This window comes from Leopardus geoffroyi, chromosome X (genome assembly GCF_018350155.1).
Source record: "Leopardus geoffroyi isolate Oge1 chromosome X, O.geoffroyi_Oge1_pat1.0, whole genome shotgun sequence".
NCBI classification, from domain to species: Eukaryota; Metazoa; Chordata; class Mammalia; order Carnivora; family Felidae; genus Leopardus; species Leopardus geoffroyi.
In genome coordinates, this window is record NC_059343.1 from 24,306,737 (window position 1) to 24,327,776 (window position 21,040).

The 21,040-nt window shown below is 37.5% G+C and overlaps 1 protein-coding gene across 1 annotated transcript in view; it reads left to right on the forward strand.

Annotated features, from left to right (window-relative positions):
• Positions 1-21,040, forward strand: part of IL1RAPL1 (interleukin 1 receptor accessory protein like 1) — a 1,368,310-nt gene that overhangs the window by 31,152 nt on the left and 1,316,118 nt on the right. The window lies entirely within an intron of this gene.

Genomic DNA, 21,040 nt, shown 5'->3' on the forward strand with positions numbered 1-21,040 from the left:
TGGATTGGACCAAATGAATATTCAACCAAGAGCAAATTTCATTTTCAGCAAAATCACCAAGGAAACTAAACTGTAAAAATATTTTTATAAAGTCTTTGTATTTCATATTCTGAGATTATAAAGTTAACCTTTCAATTTATTATTAATAGAGTATTTGGAAGCAAGGTTCCACATTAAGCCAATGAAAGGCTCTGTGGGTAGACTACAATGTGGGGAGGGCCCCCGTGTTTCTGAGGACAGTTTGAGATTATATTGTGGGTGGTGAAGGGGAGGGTACTTACAGTATATAGACACACGGACTCAGCAAGAATGTAACCCTGCTGGCTGCACCTTCTTTTCCCCACAGGGAATCCCAGCAAAGCAAGAAGGGGTGAAGTGGCTGAGAAGGGCCAGTGCCAGTGGTATGTGACTCCAGGATCTACTGAAAGAAGTTTGCAGGTCCATTTGTAGATCTTGATCTACACATCAGAGACTCAATAGCTAATTTTACTCACTAAGATAAAGGTTTTATTTATCTGAATTTAACAGATGCAATAAAATTATTTAAATTAATCTTTACCATATGGCTCTCTTATCCTTTATATTATTTCATACACTTTTAAATCTATAAAAATCGTTGGTAAATAGAGAACATGATGTAAAATGTCAACTCTTATCTCTTTTAAAGAGATTAGAGTAGAAGATGGTTTTGTTTAACTGAGTTGTGCAACAAAAATACCAATAGCTGAGTATAGCATATAATATTTATGAAATAATTGTGATTGTATAACTTTGCTTCTCTTCATAAGATTTATGCCTAATTTATAATAAGGACTATCATATTGAGCAAAAGAAGTTTTAATATTCTTTAAGTGTTCTTACGCAGTGGTTACCTGAATCTATGAGTTAACTTACATTGTGTTTAACTTGTCTTCACTGTCCATATCCCTTTTCCCATTTTAGTTGTTAATACAGTCTAGTCCCACACTTACATTCCAATGCATTTTTTGAAGATTAGTTCTATGAAATATTCTGAAGGAAAAAGAAAAGGGTTGTTTGATCAAATAAGTTCAGAAAATGCTAAATTCTGTATCTTCTACTTGCATGTTCATAATGAACATAGGCATACCTAAAAGTTCTGAGAAGTCCTGCAGGTAAACAAACCAATCAACAAACAAACATTAAAGAGTGTTTAACCCATTGTTTCCTGGATGTATTTGAACATGGGTACTCTTTTTTCATAATGTCTTGTTATAGTCCACAGAATTTTGGGAAATGCCAATTTAAACATCCAACAGAATCACATAAACTTGAATTTGCCTATGTATTTTTACTGAACTGAATGTAAGTACAAAAAGTAAGGCTTTCAAAGAAATATACTGCATTTCTATGTTCTCTTAAATAGAGTTCATTCCATCTTACCATCTTACTTGGGAAAACCCCTTGTCTGCCATTACAGTCATCAGATAGCCTTCCTCTCTGGAGTCCTGGTTTCTTTCCAAGAAATAGGCCCACATCTCTGGTTTTCCAGACTTTGTGCCTCACCTCAAGCCCATCACTTAGAGGTCAATCTCTTTCTCCTCTGAGAGAATGGTGAGAAGTCAGGACACAATAAGCTCTGTGGGCCTCAAGACCATTGGAATTCTTGCTTTCTAAGCTACTCTGCCTCTTCCCTCAAACCTTCATTCTATTTCTTTTACCATAGACATTGATGGTTCACTTAAGTCAAAGCTTAATTCATACCCCCTTTCTGTGTGTTCAAATAGGGCTTATTCCTCCAAAGCTCCAAGTAGATGAGAGGACAGATTTTGGTTTCCTCTTTCCAATTTAACAGAGGGAAAGAAAAACAAACGCTAGTTTTCCATATTAAAAGAGCCTGAAAACATTTATATAATTGAAAAGGTATCATCTTCATTTATCTTTTCCTTTTACATGGTTATATCCTGGACCCCCCTGACTCTGTCTTTCATGTCGTTTCACTCTCCCCCTTGCCCACTAAGCTCCAGACAGATGGGCCTTTGGTTTACTTTCTGCCTTTGCTGATCTCTCTTTGAGCATCTTTCCTGCTCTTCACGTTGACTGTTCCTTGAAATCAAAGGTCTCAGATTAAATGTCACCTCCTTAGAGAAGTCTTCCCTTACTACCAGACCAGAGCATCTACCTAGTTCCTCACTATAGCGTCACCCTATCTTAATTCTTTGTATAGTACCTATTATTATTTGATGTTTTATTGTTTGCTTATTTGGCTCTTTGTTTCTCCCACCAAGAATCAAAGTTCCATGAAGGCCAAGACATTATCTATCTTATTCTCCATTGCTTCCCCATTTCCTAATACAGTGCTAGGAAAATAGTCTAGACTCCACAGATAATTGCTGAATGAATGAATGAATGTTTGCCTTTTCATGTCTTTTATTTTCTTGCTTATGCCTTGGTCTTTTTAGGCTGGGTATTTCAGCCACCCCCTGCAGTCATTCCCTGCATTGTTTTAGGCCCCTCCCTCCACTCTGACCACTCTCATGCCATTCCATAAAATGGGCCCCTTTCCTTTCTTATCTCTAGTTCTACAGTTCCTCTGAGAGTCTGAGTTAATCTTTCACATTTCTTTATATTGAACTACCTTAGCAGTTCCATTCTTTCCTAAATTTAAAATTTACATCCATGGCAAAAACCTTTCTATAGCATCTACTTGGACACCTATAGCTTAATCTCAGTGCTCACTTCTTGGCCTTTCTGCTGCAGTAGTAGCAAAAACTGCCAGCTAAATCTTGCTTCCTACCATTCAATGTGTATTAATATTGTGTCATTAAGCAGACTGGGAATATTTTAGGACAGGAGCCATGCCATATCCTTCTTTTATTTATTTATTTTTAAATAGCACCCAAGCCATTTCTTGAATTTACCATATTTCAATGAGATTTGACGAATAAATGCATGTCCCAAAATAGACAGTGTATACTGAAAAACAAAGCATAGTATTAGTTAATGATCTTAGATGAGTCCCTTATATTATTTAGCCATATTACTAAAATTAGGAAGGAAGAATTAGGTGGCAGATCTCCATATGATGCCCCCTTGCCTTAATGTGTTTTCTTTTGACAGGGCTGCTTCCTATTATGGTTTTCCCTACAATTAAGACATTTAAATATATCTCTTTAGATTATAAAAGTACTATAAGAATACCAAACCAAGTTGAGAAGAACAAGAGATAGGAAAATATAATCCATGGATAAATTGTCTGCTTAAATATTTTTCTTTCGTCAGTGTTTTATAATTAGGATGTATTGCTTCGACGATCTAGGAAAAACTCAATCTTACTAACATATTTTGCATATAGAATTCTGTTCTGGCCTTTTTTTCAGATACAAATACCATTTAAAGTTATTATTACCTAAGACAATTCTATTTACGGTGATCAATTCAAAAGATACCAAACTATAGCAAATAAAAAAAATGAAAAGATCTTTCCTGGTTATATTAAATGTGGCACCCTTTTGGGCTTCTAAACTACAAAGATTGTATTTGTTTAAAAATAAAAAGAAGACAAATGGAATCCAGTAGCAACCATATATATTTCTCACGGAAATTTTATGTATTTAATCATAAAATTCACTTATGCTTTTTATTAATCAGTCAGAAAAGAAATCCTGTTTACAAAAGTAGATTATAGCTTTATCACAAAGATTATAAAAGGAACCATAGAACCTATAAATCTTTTTGTGTGTTTCCAGTGAACGTTACTCGGGGGGGGTAAAACGCTATTGTGTAGTGAAGTGAGTGGATTCTAATCACAGATGTGTCCTTTGAATTAAATCACCAACAAAACTCAATCACTATTGAAAGACTTTTAAAGGATCAAATTCCATTTGTGGCTGAAGATCAAGTTTGAGAGTGCTAGTAGATAATAGATTTTTTCTCATTTATTTTTTGACCATGACTCCTGGTATCTTAATGAATAATTAAGTCATATTTGAAAAAAATCTATCACTTTAATATACAAAGATTTAATATCTCCACAAGCCAATATCTAGTGTGTAGTGGGCTTATAACTTAGCATTGAGAATTAAATACTTCTGAGTAGGAAAAAAAAAAGCTATAAAATGGTTAGACTTTTTACTCCATAAAAAAACAGACTAGCCAAATTATCAGCATTCATTCCTTTCTTATTCCAGAAACAAACACATCTCCAGCTTCATTAGTTACCTAGAGGGGGATGTATATGAAATATCTTTGCTTTTTGGGTTGTGGCCCTTATGTTAAACTTATCCCCTGGGTTTCCTTATATGGGTCAAGTCATAAAAATATCCATTTCAGGGCTAGTCAGGTCAGAATCTGTGAGAGAGCCATTATACTGTCTATGCATCCTTTGTCCTTGTCAAATTATGATGTTTTCATTCATTTTCCTTGTGCAGATCAAGGAGAGAATTGTTAAGTATGGCTAAAGTTAGATTGTGTTGTACCCGCTACCCAACTTGAGGAATTTATCACAAGGGTATTCCATAATGGCCTGGCACTAGGTCAAAGCTGTTTTCAGTAAATCAATTGATGTTACTCAGTGAGTCTCTTGCAGCAAGATGGACAGCACCAAGTTAAAATCTTCTCAAACAGCAGTGGTATTTAAAGTGTGGCTCTATCACCTGCATATATTGTACTATGCAGGTAGAAATGAGAATGGAAGAAAAAGAGAAGATTGGATTATTGGTTAGGTAATGGCTCTTTACTCTTTCCTTCATACTTTTATCTCAAAATGTAAAAGTCTGGCTCTAGAGGATTGTGCCCCTGTGTCTAAATGACAGAGCTGACCATCAATGGCATAGTCCTGTGTTCAAACAAGTCTTGGTTATATATCTATTTCTTTGTGATGGATCATTTAACAGCTAGAATGATTTTACATATCCTTTAAGTTAACAAGCAGTACCAAAACAAACAAACAAACAAACAAACAAACAAAAAGCCCTTTGAGGCTGCTGCATTTAGAAATTCTTTAGTGTCAACTAGCACTGGGGACATTTGGTACTTCTTTCATTTCTTGCTGTGATGTCCTGTTACCACGAAGACAAAGGCTTAAACTGTTTCCCTTCAACTGTATAAGGGAAAAAATCATTTGAACGTTTCATATATTTTAGGAAGAGTTTAAGTAATCGGGTCAAATTTTTCAAATTTGTACATGGCACTTGCTCCTCATCCATGCTTTTCTCTAGCCTCGATTTTGTTCTCCTTTAGTATTTTTCAGTTAATTGTGAATAGTCACAGTAGAATTAGAGAAAAAATGGCTCTCTTGCTTCTTTCTTCCATTACTACACCTGAGACAAATGGAAAAAAATCACTTTCAACCACACGTGGTATTACATGTTTAATTTCTGCTCTTTTCAACTATCCATTTATCAAGAGGTGAGTACATTTCCAAAACTTATGTCTCCTTATTTCCTACAGCATTACTTTTATTGAAAGCCCACTGCATTTGTAGCCAAAATTTCCTTCAACAAACTGTGACTGAGTTTTGCTGACCCTTATACATCAGTCTTCATTCCTCCCTTTTCCACTACTCACAACTACGTCACACACACACACACACACACACACACACTCACACACTCCGAGCTCATTTCACCTTCTGTGCCCACTGGTTATCCCCTTTCCTCATACAGTATGTTTTCCTCCTGCCATTAGACCTATCCCATCTTACTGAACCCTTGGTACTCACATCAAACCTCAATTCTTTTGTCATCAACTGTGGAACTTTTATCTATTTGCTCCTAAGTAATCTCTCCCTTATCTGAACCCTGAATTTATCATATGTAACATAACACAGAGTGCTAAACTACCTACTTGCTTTTATTATTTGTGTATCTGCTGTTTCACAATTTCATTTTCCCCTGAATGCCTCACATTTCTTTCATAGTTCCCAATGAATCTAACCCCACAGTTTGTATTTCGTTTTTAAATTCTGACTGACAGTATTTAAAGACCGATTTTTGCAGACTTTGCAATCTTTCTTTAGAATAATTATGTCACCATGAATGAAGTGAGGTTCCCCATCATGGCTGTGAAGGCATTGCGTAGTACTTCAGCCGGGAACATAAATAAATGGACCGTTATAGTATGGGATCACTGGGAAGTCCTACTTGCAGGTGAGCAAGAAGCAGACTCTCTACAAGTTAACTTATTACTTGAATATCTCTGAGGATATTAATGATGAAAAGGAGTGGCCAGAGGAAAGACTTTTCCCTTCTCAATTGCAGCACTGTGACTAAGTGACTTCTGGTAGATCAAATAGACTATTTTGGGGATTCCTGCTCACCCATCTCTGTGTTTTCAGAGCTGCTGTAGAGCTGTTAGAACAGTGAACTGATGCTTTTTGACTTGCCAAACAGTGGGAGCTTTCTATTTAAATAGTTATCCCTTAGAAGAGCTATATTAGGGAGCTCAAAGGAAAGGATTTAAGGGCCCACACAGAGTAGAGAGGCAGCAGATCAGCCACCTACTGGGCCCTTGTTCCTTCGAATGCTTCAAACTACATATTTGTAAGGCTGACGGCCTCTTGCTCACCGAACTGTATGCTCCTCACCTGCCTTTTTGTGTTTAGCAAACACTTGGGAAGGGCAGATCTTCGCTGCTTTTTAACTGGTCTCTCATTGTTCTAGATAAGCAATACCACACAGTCAAGTGGGCAGAGATCCAGTTATACTGCTGGCACCTAGGGGACATGGTTATAGGAAGAGATCCTTTAGGGGCGAGGAGACCAAATATCTGGATTTAGCACGTGGTTATTTTACACGTGACAATATTAACATGTCAGTAGACTAACAAATTGAAGGAAGTAATCAGAATGTCTGTTTTTCACCAAGAATGTATATAGATGCTTCCTTATACCTTTATTAAGGGAATTCATTCAAATTCCTATTAGTCTAACTACCAAGTTTATCATTTTGATAAAGAAAAAAACTTTATCAGGTGAAGAAATTGGGATTATTTTCTGAGTTTGTAAGCACATAAGACCTCTATTACATTCAGAGAATTATTTATGCTCCACCACTGCTGTTGTAATTGATCGTTCTCGTGACCATACCATGGAAAACAGACCTATACCAAAGAAGATTCAGGAAATATGAGTTACAGGTAGGAGACTCACCACCCTGCCAGATAAAGGTCTTTTTCTAAATCTCATTGAAACCTGGTATTCAGAAGTAGGCCAGAAAATAGGCCTACCTATTCACTCAGACATCTCTTTTTGTATTATCATTAAACATCTCCTAGGAGGCAGCTCGTTCTATTGTGGGCTGTGAGATTATTTCACTCCATTTTGTTTCTTTTTTATGATATGTACACTCTTATGAACTATTTTAAACATAAAGAAAAGATAGAAAAGAAAAAAATCCCAACATTCAGATTTAACAAATGTTATGTGTTGTTGAATCTTCTCCAAGTTTCTCTTTCTTTTCTTTAAAGGAATGGCTGTTAAAGACACAGCTAAAGCCTTCCTTTTCAGCCTCTCTCTTTGCCACTTGATTTCTTACATACTTTTTACATACAGGGTTTATAATCCTTTCAGAAGCTAATTTATTCCTTAACTCCAGGACCGTTTCTTGACTTCCTTAGGTAGTCTACAAAGGGACAGTTCAGAAGAGTACTACCATAACAGATGGCAAACCTCAGTGCTCCCTCACCCTTAATCTATTATTCACTGGTATGCAAATACCTTCCTCCTTGGAAGGACACCTCAGATTGCCTATTCTCAAAGCCAGTGATCTCCAGCCTAACAGCTTCAAAGTGTGGAGGAAGATATATGTATTACCTGAAACCATACACAACTGTCCTTCAGACCCTAGCCTTTTGGTATTGAGATGCCCTGATCAATAATGATCACTTTGCACTACACCTGTGTTTTGTTTGTTTGTTTTGTTTTGTTTTTTTAGCACTTTGCCTTTAATACCTTTATTGACTTTTCTCATCTTTTGGCTTATAGATCTACAGAATAATTCAATAAAGTGAAGTAAGGGGGATTAATAACAAGTTTAAAATCACACTTTAGACTATCTGTACTTTGTAATGGATGCTTATACTCTCCCACTCCCCAGGATACATCATGTTCTCTTAGCATTGTGTCTTCCCAAATCAAAATATAGAACAAAGGTGAAGAAGTGGAAGTTGGCAGCTATGTGGTTTGGGGATTGAATTGTTCCCACATCAAAAGATTTATGAACTGTGCATTTTAAACTGTTCTCAGTTCACGACTCTCTCTAACTGAATTGAAAAAGCAGGCAGGGAGGGTGAGGAAAATGTTAAAGAAAATGGCCTTGAGTGTTCAATCTAGTGTGAAAGGTAAAAAAATTAACACAGGTGGGTTTTATACTCTTAAGTGATGAAAACCTCAATTTTAAAGGACAAAACAGGAGGGTAGTGAGTAAATCTAAGATGGCAAGTTTCCCCAGGTCTCCTATGCTGCTCACTAACACAGCTCTTCAGAGTGATAGTGATTCAAATAGAGAACTCTCCCCGCTTGGGAAGCAAAAACATTACGACATTGCTTTAACAGCTTCACAGAATCTGCGATTTCATCCTGAACACAATGCTAAGAAATGAGCAATAATCTCTGGTGTGGGAGCTGGGCCCACAGTCAACACCTATGTTCTTCAGCCTGTGCTTTTTACACTTTTTGTTTCCATTTTCCTTAATCAATATTTACCAGGTGACAATCACAGCTTATGTGGTTTCTGTTTTCTACTGATCTTTCTGTTGTTGGTACTTCAGACTTTCAATCATTTTCCTGCCTATAATAATTTCTCTGCTAACTCCTTTTTCTTTTACAAATAGCCACATCAATTGCACTTGATTTCTAGAATCAGTTGCATGTTGAAAAATTGGGATTTGTTATTGAATTTCAGCAGTTAAAAAAAATCTTCCGGCACCCCCTTACTTCACTTGATCACATCATCTTCTTTTGTTGCCTCTTTTAAGCAACACTCTTTCAGACAGCTGTCATTTATAGGTTATCTACTGCTGTGTAATAAACCACTACAAAATGTAGTGGAAAAAACAATAAGCTCACTAGTCTGGACAGTTCTGGTTTGGGCTGATCTCTCTAGGACTTGAGCATATGTCATGGTCAGTTACAGGTTGGCTGGAGGCTGGCTAATCTAGGATGGTTTCACTCACATGTCTTGGAGTTGGCTGGCTGTTGGCTGGGTCATGTGTCTGTCACAATCCAGGAAGCTAGCCTGGGCTTATCTTCCTGATGGTCTCAAGGTTTTGAGAAAGAGCAGAAATGAGCGTGCAAGGTCTCTTGAGTCTCAGAACTGGCATATTGTGACTTCCGCTGCAATCTGTTGGTCAAAATGTCACAAGGCCAGTCCAGATTCAAGGGGAAGGGAAAAAGACTCTGTCTCTTTAGGGAGAGGAATAGCAAAGTCACATTGCAAGATGTATGGATAGAGGAGAGGGCAAAGAATTATGTTTTTTTTTTCCCCATCTACTGCATGTACTTAGCTTTTCCATAATATAGCTGTCTCAAGTAATTTTCTTTCTTGGAGTAGCTATTTTGATCTACAGGGAATATTGATCCATCATACTTATGAAGAAAATTACACCACAGAAAGGATTATTTAGGCATCATAGGTGTTCACAAGAATGAGAAACACTGAAGCTTTCAGCAGATGAGCTCTTTAAGTTCTTAAGTGAAGCGTTTTTACACTTCTAAAAATCAACTGTAGTTTTGTTTTAATCAGATTAAAGCCATGCCAAGTCAAATGCATGAAAGTGTATGAAATGTGATGCATTGCTTATTCTTTATCACACATGGACAAAATAAATACCTTGAGGTAGAATACAGATCATATACAGCCTTCTGAATTCACAGCTATGCAAACACATCTCTGGTTGATGAGTTGTGTTTTTTATAAACTTTAAGTTGACCTTTAGCTTTGTATTATCTTAGCCCCTTTTCATTCATATTCTCTAATTCATTAAAAATGTTTGGAGGTTATTGCTAGCCAATTCTCTTTCTGGTGCCTTTTCAACACAGAAAGAAGACCAGTAAATAAATGTGGATATTAAATAATACTCTCACTTTGCAAAATCAAAATGCTTTAAATGAGGTTACTAAATAGCAGACACATACCTTTGAGGGATTATCTTTCATAACACAAACTTAGTGAGTGTATATGATGAGCACATGGTTTATTACACCCTGCATAGCACACTGAGTAGGAGAGTAGCACTTGTAATACTGTGGATATGTATGCAAAGAGAATGTGTCTTTGTTTTTGGCTTTGTGTTATTTATTATAGAAACATAAAATTTGTGGCTTGGGGGGGACCTAAGGAACTTCCCAGTCTAGTCTTGTATGAAACCTCCAATAATGAATAAGTCATTACATCTAAAGAAGCCACATCCATTTCTAAGTGGCTCATTGAGTAGTCATGACTGGAAGTGTTTGAGCAAAAACTGACTATGGGGGAGCTTACTGTGTGGCACCATTATCTTCATAAAAGATATGGTATATTAAAGAGATGGACATAGGGGCACCTGAGTGGCTCTGTTGGTTAAGCGTCCAACTTCGGCTTGGGTCATGATCTTGCAGTCCGTGAGTTCGAGCCCCGCGTCAGGCTCTGTGCAGACAGCTCAGAGCCTGGAGCCTGTTTCAGATTCTGTGTCTCCCTTTCTCTCTGCCCCTCCCCTGCTCATGCTCTGTCTCTCTCTGTCTCATAAATAAATAAACGTTAAAAAAATAAAAAAAAAAAGAGATGGACATATCGATCACAACAAGATATATGTGCTAAAATATAATACACTTATACCTTGGAGACACAGAACAAAGTGAATTTTATTATCTAGTCTAATGGACAGAACTTGGTGATTGTCTACATAGGTGGAACAGTGGAGGTGGAGAGGCTAAAGATAGTAGTTGCTATCAATTGAGAATGGGAATATCTAATAATCAGGGTTACTGGTAGCGTGCCAGAAGACTGTGCATCCACAGTTTTCCAAGACTAAATCCACATCCATTTTGTGAGATCAAATTCCATCCCTGGCCCATTACAGAAACACCACCTGGACCTCAATGAGTGACTGCCAAGAGGCCCTTTAAGATAGGCATGGATGGCAAAGAGAAGCTTTAAATCGGCCAAGTGCTTCCTGTGCGGTCATCCTATCCAACTTGTGGCAGGTTTGAACAGCATGATGAGGTATTATTTTAACATTACACATAAACTTTATTCTCTTCCTCAGCAAATTGCCTCCTACATTTTTTTCAGTTATCTGATGTGTTAGAGATAGACAAAACCTATCTTTTTTGTTTGTTAGTTCTAGGGAAATTATTGTCACGGCAGGGAGCCATACCGGGGAGGTTTAAAAAAAAAAAAAACAATGGCAACAATACTAGAAACTGGAGGGGGGGGGAAAGTCAAAAAATAAATTTTCAGGCACACTTTTATATCTTTCTTTTCATTGCTGAGTTGCAGTCAGTGATAACTCAGCTCTTTTGTTTAATTTGTCCTCTCCCCACAACCCGCCTCAGAAATCTTGGTTTTATTTTTGTTTCATTTTTTTCCTAGCTTTCTTTCCAGATAATATGTTTCCTTTCCCAAACCGTAATTTTTCTCATTCTGTCATTCTCCTACTGGTGTAGTTATCACAACAGTCCAATCGAGACGCTTCTGATCAGTTTCATCCTAGGGCTTATTTGATCATTTTCAAGAAGATAATTGTTTATCCCTAAAGATGGAGTAGTAAAAGGACAAAGCAAGCTGTGCACATGTCCAAGCCTTTCCTTTATCTTGCACCCTTAGGCTTCCAAGATACACCCTTGTGCAACCCCTCTGCCTTCCACCCCTATAGGCCACCCTGGTTGCCCTTCCTCAGAGTGGCCCTGGGGATCTCAGACCACAAACTGGTCCCAGTACATAGAGGTCAAGGAGAGACCAGAGACCAAAGAAAGAGGCAGACAACTCCAGTTTGGTAGCTGGCAGATTTAGTAAGCAAGGGAACTCCCCCCACAAGGCTTATCTCGGGCACTGCAAGATGAGTAGATGTCTACATCCATCTGCCAGAATCTTATAAGTTTGTATAGAGGCCTGTGTTTAGTCACGTATACCATCCAGAGGTCACAACAACACATTGCTCTCTTGAGGCTGTGTCCTTGAAAACAGCTCCAGCTGTGGTAATGGTAGGCAGAACATACATTCCAAGGACAAGGGAGAGGTCGAGGAGCCTCTGATTGCCTGGGTCCAGATCCTGGGTCATCTGGTGGTCACATCCTCTTCTTGTCCTCCTCTAACACCCTCGTCTTAATTTATCTCTCTTTTCTCATTCTTCACCCTTTCCCAATTCAGGTCTCCCATTTTTCTACTACAACTGATCTTTTCTAAGAATTGGAAGGGTGATAAAAATAATTCCTGCTTGAAAAATATATATTAGGCCAGGAGTGAATGATTTCAGATCTTTGGGAGGTATTTTGTAAATGTAAAGAAATTCCTAGTGGAATTATACATGGAAACATGTGGGGGTTTGACCCACAAGCTATGTGAGGTCATAGCTGCTTCTATGAATCTAAACATCACAAATGCTTATTATATGCCATCTTTCTACTAATGGTGAGGAAGCCAAACATATTCCTTCTTATGGAGCTTAGAGCCAAGTGGACAAGATAGGTAGTGTCTCAGCCTGGATTGCCCCATAAACAAAGCTGAGACAAAGGTTTAGATACAGGCTTATTTGGGGAGCAAAAACCAAAGGATTGGGAGTAGGGGACACACCTGAGTGAGAGAAGCAGAAGAAAGGAATGGTATGTCATTGAACTGTACTCAATCTCAGTGGGAGCCTCCTGAGAAGCCATTTAGAATGTATCTCAGGCTTGCTGCCTTAGATATCCACTGGTTGTCCCCCATGGGCACAAACTGTTCCACGTGTTGTTAAACTCCTTTGTAGTTCCACATTTTGGAATGGGTCAGCTGATTCCTGAAATCATCCCACTAAGTGGTGGTAGAGAAAGCAGTAGATAAATAGTGCATGTGAGGAAAGGCGCTTGTAGGCCACACCTGCACACGGTTGCTGCCTCAACAGCTTGAGTAAAAAGGTGAGCCAAAAAGATACAGAAAGAGCTCAAGCAGTATCTGGTACACAGATCAAGAAAATAAAACGAAGAAATAAATATACAATTGCAAACTGGGAGAAGTGCTGAAGAATGAATGGTGCCAAGGAGGGTGTATGCACAACATGCTCCAAAACAGTTGTACAGCCCAGGGGGTGAAAAAACTCCTTCAAATTGTCATGGTTCCTTGTGATGATCAAATGTTTGTAGTGCTACTAAAGCACAAGATGTTGAAGATTAAAACTTATTTTTTGGTTTACTAGTTAATTATGTTGCTCCTAGATAGATACTGAATCCATAAAATCTTTAGGCTTTTGGCCACGGTAGGTTTTTTTTTTTTTTTTTTTTTTTTTTTTTTTTTTTTGCCAAATATAAGGAAAGTCACAACACTATTTTAGAAAAGGGACTTCTGTCTTGGGCCTGGGCCTAATACCTCCCCAAACTACTATACCAAAGGCCTAATTGGGAGGCCTAAGTACTTACAGGTTTGTTTAAAGTGGCATGAGAGGCAATAGAGGTGGAGGTCAAGAGAAAGTACTCAAAAGGTTGATTTAATATTGGTGCTACTCGTGACGTGTGCCACTCTGCGCCTTAGTTTATTATTTGTGAAACAGGAATAATATTATTACTTGTCTGCCCAGGATTGGGGTGATGACTACATAAGGAAATCCAGATAAAATTTTTAGAACAATGCTAGGCATACGGTAGGCACTCAATTAATTATTAGCCAAGGTATTAATTTGCTAGGGCTGCCTATAACAAAATACCACAGAATGGGTGGCTTACACAACAGAAATTTATTTTTTCACAGTTGGAGGTGAGAAGTCCAAGATCAAGGTATTGATAAGGATGGTTTCTCCTATGACCTCACTCCTTGGCTTGCAGATGACTGCCTTCTCGCTGTGTCCTCATGTAGTTTTTCTCTGCCCACACCCCTGACGTGTCTTCCTCTTTTTATAAAGACACAATATTGCATGAGAGCCCTACTCTTAGGACCGCATTTAATTGCCTATTTAACTGCCCTATCTCCAAATACAGTCAAGTTGGGGTTTAGGGCTTTAATACTCGATTTTATGGGGGATGCAATTCCATCTATAATAGCAAGTGTTCTTTTTTTTTTTTTTTTTTTTTAAGAAAAAGACATTCTTTAGCCCGAAGTTTTTAAACTTTTTGGTGAGAACACCAAAGAGCTCCTATTTACGTGGGTAATATCTATCAATTTTACCGCAAATATTTATTAATTTGAAAGTACCAATAATATGTCCTATAACAAATTAACATATTTTTAGGAAAAAAATCATTGCACTTCCCAAAGAAAACGTTCACAATGAGGATGAGGCAGAACTATTTGTGTGAAATCTACTGGGTGATTCTTCAGTGGACTGGTTCACATAATGTTTTGCTGCTAAAGACAATATTCCACCTTCTAAGTGAACTTTATCCTAATGTTTGAAAACCTGGTTGCCATTCGCAGCTTAGGACTGCTGCTTTGAGAAGTTATCCTCTGCTGTCATGTGAAACAAGCATTCATTTACTCTTTTGTAGATGGTACTTTAATTTTTAATGACCACATGAAGCCAAGTTTTAGTAGCTAATAAAAAAATCCCCAATATTTCATTGTTTTCACAAAAATACTAAATATTTAAAGATCGACTTTATTATGGAAACTTTTGGTTGCAGGTATGTATGTATATTCCTCAAATACAGGAATAAATCATGTCTATTTTGTTTTAATTTTCCCAACTCCTACCAGGATGAATTTCACAGAGTTGGTGCTCAATAAATGATTTTAGAATTGAATTTAACAGAATATACATAAATATTATTTTACATGGTAAAGATTTGGCAGTATTTCCAACCTTTCTCATTCTTGAGTTCTTTGTTCTACTTTTCTCTCACTTTTATCTTTTCTATTTTTCCCCTCTTATCACCTTTGAAGTCATCCTATCTCAGTCACTGTCTTTATTTTTTAATTAACATTTTGTTCCCAATTTTAAGATTCTTTTTTTTATTGTATTATAGCCTTTCTACTTGCTTTTCTCCAGATATTTTCAAATGATTGTTGTGAGACAGTTCTCCATGTCTTGACCTTGACCTTTCTGAATTTCTTGTGAGAAGAGGTATTGACTGCTTTTTGTTCCTCAGTTATCTTTTCTGGACTATTTTGGAAGAAATAAATAGTATTTCCCTTTGGATCAAAGGGCAGGCATGTTTATTACCAACTATAAATGACTTAAGTTCCCTAAGACTAAAGTTCCTTTCTTATAATGTACCCCACTATATACATAGATGACATCTGGTCCTCTTCATGTCGGTCTGTAGTAATTAAGGTTGAGGCAACCAGCACACAATGTGCTACTTCTTTTGCTATATTTAATAAACCATTCTTTATCTCTAACTCAGGAACCTTGTGTCTTCTATTAGTACCCATGAAACTGTGTCGGGCTAACTTGTGAGCTTGCAACTACAGTAAAATCTAAGTACCTTCACAGTTCTTGATGGTGATTTTGTATGCATACCTCTTATATTACATATGGATTAAAATGTGCAGATAAATCTTCTGGATTTCTTTTATGCCATAGCCATTTTATCATTTGTGTGTGTGTGTGTGTGTGTGTGTGTGTGGCTTGGCAGGCATGGTTATCCAATAATACTCTGTCTTGAATTATAATTGTACTTGTTTTTCATGTCACACAGGCAAGTTTCCTTCTCAGGTACAGCATTTTCTTGTTGTCTAAGGAGCTTTTATTCTCCTCTCATTGTCAGATCTAATTGTAAGGTTTAGAACATCCTTTGAAAAAGAAATTACTTTTAGTACATTTATCTAATCTAATAAGTCTATCTGTATTCTTTTCATATCTCCAAAAGCATTAGCATGTTCATTCTTACCCACAAAGTGATGCTCATCAATTGATGTTTCAATGTGCCATTCTTATCCTACCTGGAATGCCATCTCTATCCTCTGTCTGTATATCACCTTCATTTCTTTCAAAATTTACTTTCTCTACAAAGCCTTTTGTGAGTAATCCCAAATACTTTAGTCATTAAGTATTTATATATTTTATTAGTTTACTAAATGTATTGAGTGCCTACTATAAATTCCAGCATGGTGAGCAAATCAGCACAGACCCTGAATATCATAATGGAAGTTAATATTTTCTAAATTAACATATATTCCAGCTGATATATATGCATTTGGATTTGAATATACATTACTTCTTAATTTTTTTATATTGCTTCCCTAATTGCATTGTAAATTCTTCCAATGCAGGCAACTGGGTTGTCTTGTTTTGTTTTGTTTTCCTCAGCTAATAATAGTTTAAGCACATAAGAGCTTTTCTTTCTCTTCAGGCATGAAGAAGATAGGACAAGCAGTCCAGCAGTGTAATAATTCCAACAGGGGCTCAGGAACCATCTGGTTTACTGCTCCACCATGGTGGTGTGTAGTTTTCATTCTCATGATTGTAAGTGGCCTGATCCACCTCTGGGCATCATGACCATGTTCAAGGCAGGAAGAAGGGATATGGGAGAGAACAAGGGGAATTGTTAATGATGAAAATACATTGCACTTGAAACTTGTCAATTTCAAAAATGCTATATAACAACATCTACATACATCTCATTGATCAGAACTAGGTCAGTCACCGCTACTAGCTGCAATGAAATCTGGGAAGATAAATAAATTTAACCAAGCATATGAACACTCTACACAAAATCTGAGGTTTGTTATTTTATTTTATTTTTTACAGTTTCTGAGAATTTTATTTTATTTTTTTAATATGAAATTTACTGTCAAATTGGTTTCCATACAACACCCAGTGCTCATCCCACGTGCCCTCCTCAATGCCCATCACCCACTTTCCCGTCCCTCCCATCCCTCATCAACCCTCAGTTTATTCTCAGTTTTTAAGAGTCTCTTATGGTTTGGCTCCCTCCCTCTCTAACTTTTTCCCCCTTCCCCTCCCCTGTGGTCTTCTGTTAAGTTTCTCAGGATCCACATAAGAGTGAAAACATATGGTATCTGTCTTTTTCTGTATGACTTATTTCACTTAGCACAACACTCTCCAGTTCCATCCACGTTGCTACAAAAGGCCATGTTGAGGTTTGTTGTCAAGGAGAGGACAAGAGGTATTGGCTAGAAACTAGCCATGTTTGCCACACTGAGATATTCAACAGTGTGACAGAGGTTCTTGAAGCCAAAGGATAAATATAAACTGTCTTCTTGGACCTTCCTCTCATCAGAAGATTTGAAGAAAAAAATTTATGTAAAGCAAGCATGAGGTAGAATACAGATAAGTACTGGATATTTACGGTTGAAAATAGACAACATCAAAAAAAATATCTTCTTCTATCATGCTCACCCTCTTTTTCCTGTGCTACCACCATACTGGTCTTCTTCTTTTACTACTCTGATCATAGCCCTTTCCACTCTCTGATTTCTCTGCCAAGAAGCTCTTCTCCTGAATCTTAAATGGATAAGCAGATCTCAAGTTTACATTAAAAACAGAATCCTCAGAGAGATCTTTCCTATCTAACCAGATATGAAATAACCTCCCACTCTCTGTACCATTGAATAGTAATGTTTTTTTAGTTTATTAATTCTGAGACAGAGAGAGAGAGAGAGAATGCACATACATTTGGGGAAGGGCAGAGAAAGAGAGAGGCAGAAAGAGAGAATCACAAACAGGATCTGTGCTGTCAGAATGGAGCCTGATGTGGGGCTCGAGCTCAGGAACCTTCAGATCATGACCTCAGCCAAATTCAAGAGTTGGATAGTTAACCGACTGAGCCACCCAGGTGCCCCTAAATGGTAACATTTTTACTTTAATTTTTATCATTACCCTTTTATTAGGTGCTCTCCATCCCAATCCCAAGAGAATGTAAGTTCCATGCAAGCAAGAGAGGTTAGGGTCTGGTTACCACAGCAAAGGGTGGAGGAAAAGGTGGGCAGAAAGTGTATGAAATGGGGCACAAGAGGTATAGGATATAGCATGCTAGGTTTTTAACAAGATACTTACAGCATGCCTAAAATTTAACATCTGGGCCATCCTCTCTTAGAACATCATGTCTAAGCATATCAAGTCAATAGAATATTGGATCTTTTCAGAGAAAATTTTCATTGAAAATCAACATAACATTTGTTCAAATAATCACTGTGCTTGCTTCCTCTTTTTGCTATTCATATGTATTTTTGAACTCTTTTGCAGACTGTCAGATGAATAATAGACAAACAATTAGGTGGTGAAAACATTTGATCACATTTTGATCAATGATTAATTTTATAAGACACAGTCTTTCAATTCTGTCTTCTCACTACCATACTGTTACTTCAGTGTTCATCCTCCAAGTAATATTTTTTAAAAGTGCATATTAAAGCCATGTAGCTTTTATGAAAATATTTAGCTCAGGACTTGATAGACAAAGACCTTTTTGCATATATCTTAGAATATTTTTTAGTTTAGAACTGGAAGATGCTCTATTTAAGCAGGGCATACAATAATCAATTTCATGGGGATAAGAAATCTCTGGGTCATTGATTTGATAATTCTTAAGCAAAATTTCTGTAGGGGAAGTAGAATTTTTGGAGAAAAAAATTTCTAAAACCCTTCACCCATCTTTTTTTAAAAAAATATTTTTAACGTTTTATTTATTTTTGAGACAGAGAGAGACAGAGCATGAATGGGGGAGGGTCAGAGAGAGGGAGACACAGAATATGAAACAGGCTCCATGCTCTGAGCTGTCAGCACAGAGCCTGACGCGGGGCTTGAACTCACGGACCGTGAGATCATGACCTGAGCCGAAGTCGGCCGCTTAACCGACTGAGCCACCCAGGCGCCCCCTTTCACCCATCATTAAAGACTTTTTGCTGTATATTGTAAAATTATATGCCCAGTCCAGAAACAGGGATCTGAAATGGGCTAAAGAAGTAAATATGGGTTAGTAGAACTGGAATAAATCCTCACAAGTCAGAGAATGGAGCAGGGCTAGAAGAATGGTCAAAATAATTAAATGGAATCTTCCATCGACATAATTCAAAACTTCCCTAGCTTCCTAAGAGCATTTTCTTTTTTTTTAAATTAAAAAAAAATTAATATTTATTTATTTTTGACAGAGAGAGAGAGACAGAGCATGAGCAGGGGAGGGGCAGAGAGAGAGACACACACACACACAGAATCCGAAGCGGGCACCAGGCTCTGAGCTGTCAGCACACAGCCCGACATGGGGCTCGAACTCACAGACCTTGAGATCGTGACCTGAGCCGAAGTCGGATGCTAAACTGACTGAGCCACCCAGGCGCCCCTCCTGAGAGCATTTTCATGTTTCATTGCTCAAGTGAAATATCTACCATATCTTATCTCAATCTTTCCACATTACTTATGTCCTTGTTAAGTTCCCTTGTAGATCTATTGACTGAATATTCACTGCTCTGGAAATATATCTACTAATGAACTTAATCCAAACAATTTGGGTAGTAAGACAAATATGCCTAATGGTGTGTTGGCTTTCTCACTTTCATTTCAAACCTAGATAATCAATACGAGATGGGGAAGTAACATTCTGTGAAGGAGAGCTGAATATATTAATACATTTATATTATATGTTTAAGCATAAGACTAATCTAGATGTAGGCATATCACACAGAATCCTAGTATTGCATTGGCCAATTCATGAGAGTGACTCCATATGGTCTGAAATACATGGATAGGACTTGAAAACATTCTTTAATTTGCATACTAAGAAGATTCCTCTAGGAATCAGACTCCCTCAAAACTATTTTATAGGAGTTGTGTGGTGACAGTGTGATTGAATCAGCATTTTTCTTACTGATGACAGATAACTGTGGATGGAAAGAGCCTGATTTTGGTGTATACACAGACATTGGCTTGAATCCATTTTTTTAGTACCAGTTTTGTAACCACAAACAAGTTGATCAAACATTCTGACTCTGAGATTCTTCCTTCATTAACTGGGGCCCCTTCTTTATGAGTATGAAAATTGAAGGACATATAAAACATTTTAAGATATTGCCTGGCATGGCTGCAGTGCCCATTACATATTAATCTCTTTTCCATTCTCCTGAGAGCAATGAGTGATTCTGAGTTTGTAATTTTATTGAGAAGAAATTTTAGAGTTGTATAAAATGCATTATTGCTTATATATTCATTCATTACTCCCCTTATTATCACTGAGTATGTTATTTGCATTACATAGTTTAGCTAGAAATTTAACTAGAAACAGTATTCCTCTCACCAGTGTTGCTTATAACTCAATTACCTGACTGTCAGCTAGGTTGGAAGCAGTGGCATTTCTAGGAATTTTGAACTTGCAAAAAAATAAACAACCCCTTTTATCTATGCTAATTTCCAAGTAATCAGATCAATAATTGAATTGACTCTGCATTAATCATTCACATTTATTCCTAAAGACAGAAAATAAAAGTGTCTGGGAGAGGTCAAGCCCACCCTAAGTTCTGTGCCTTAGCTTGGACTCTCTCAGAAGTACCTTGATCCAAGGATTCCAGTGCAAGGGATTTAGGAAGGGCTCCCAGGAATTGTCAGTGAGGGGTCAGGAAAGCAGAAGAGGAAAGGGGAAGAAGGTAAGCAGGGATTCAATTTCGGATGAAGTCCCAGTCTCAGCTTGATCCTATAATGAGCCCTGGAGAATAAAATTTACCTCTGAATTTGTCCTGTCTCAAAGCACAGGAACTGTCCTTTCATAATCCAGGACCAGGGACTGTATGTAGGCTGCCTCAAGGAAAGTAAACTCTCCAGAAGTTCTGGTTCTAGGTCAGGGTGAGATAGCTCCAGTACCCAAGGTCAGCCCTCACAAAAAGTTGCAGCTGTAAGCCCTCATCATACAGCACAGTGTAGAATGGAACACATCCCCTGATAAAGGGGATGTAGGGCATCAAGACAGATCACTAAATGTGGCAAATGCAATCTTCAGGGCCCCTAGCATCTTCTGCATCAGGAGTAT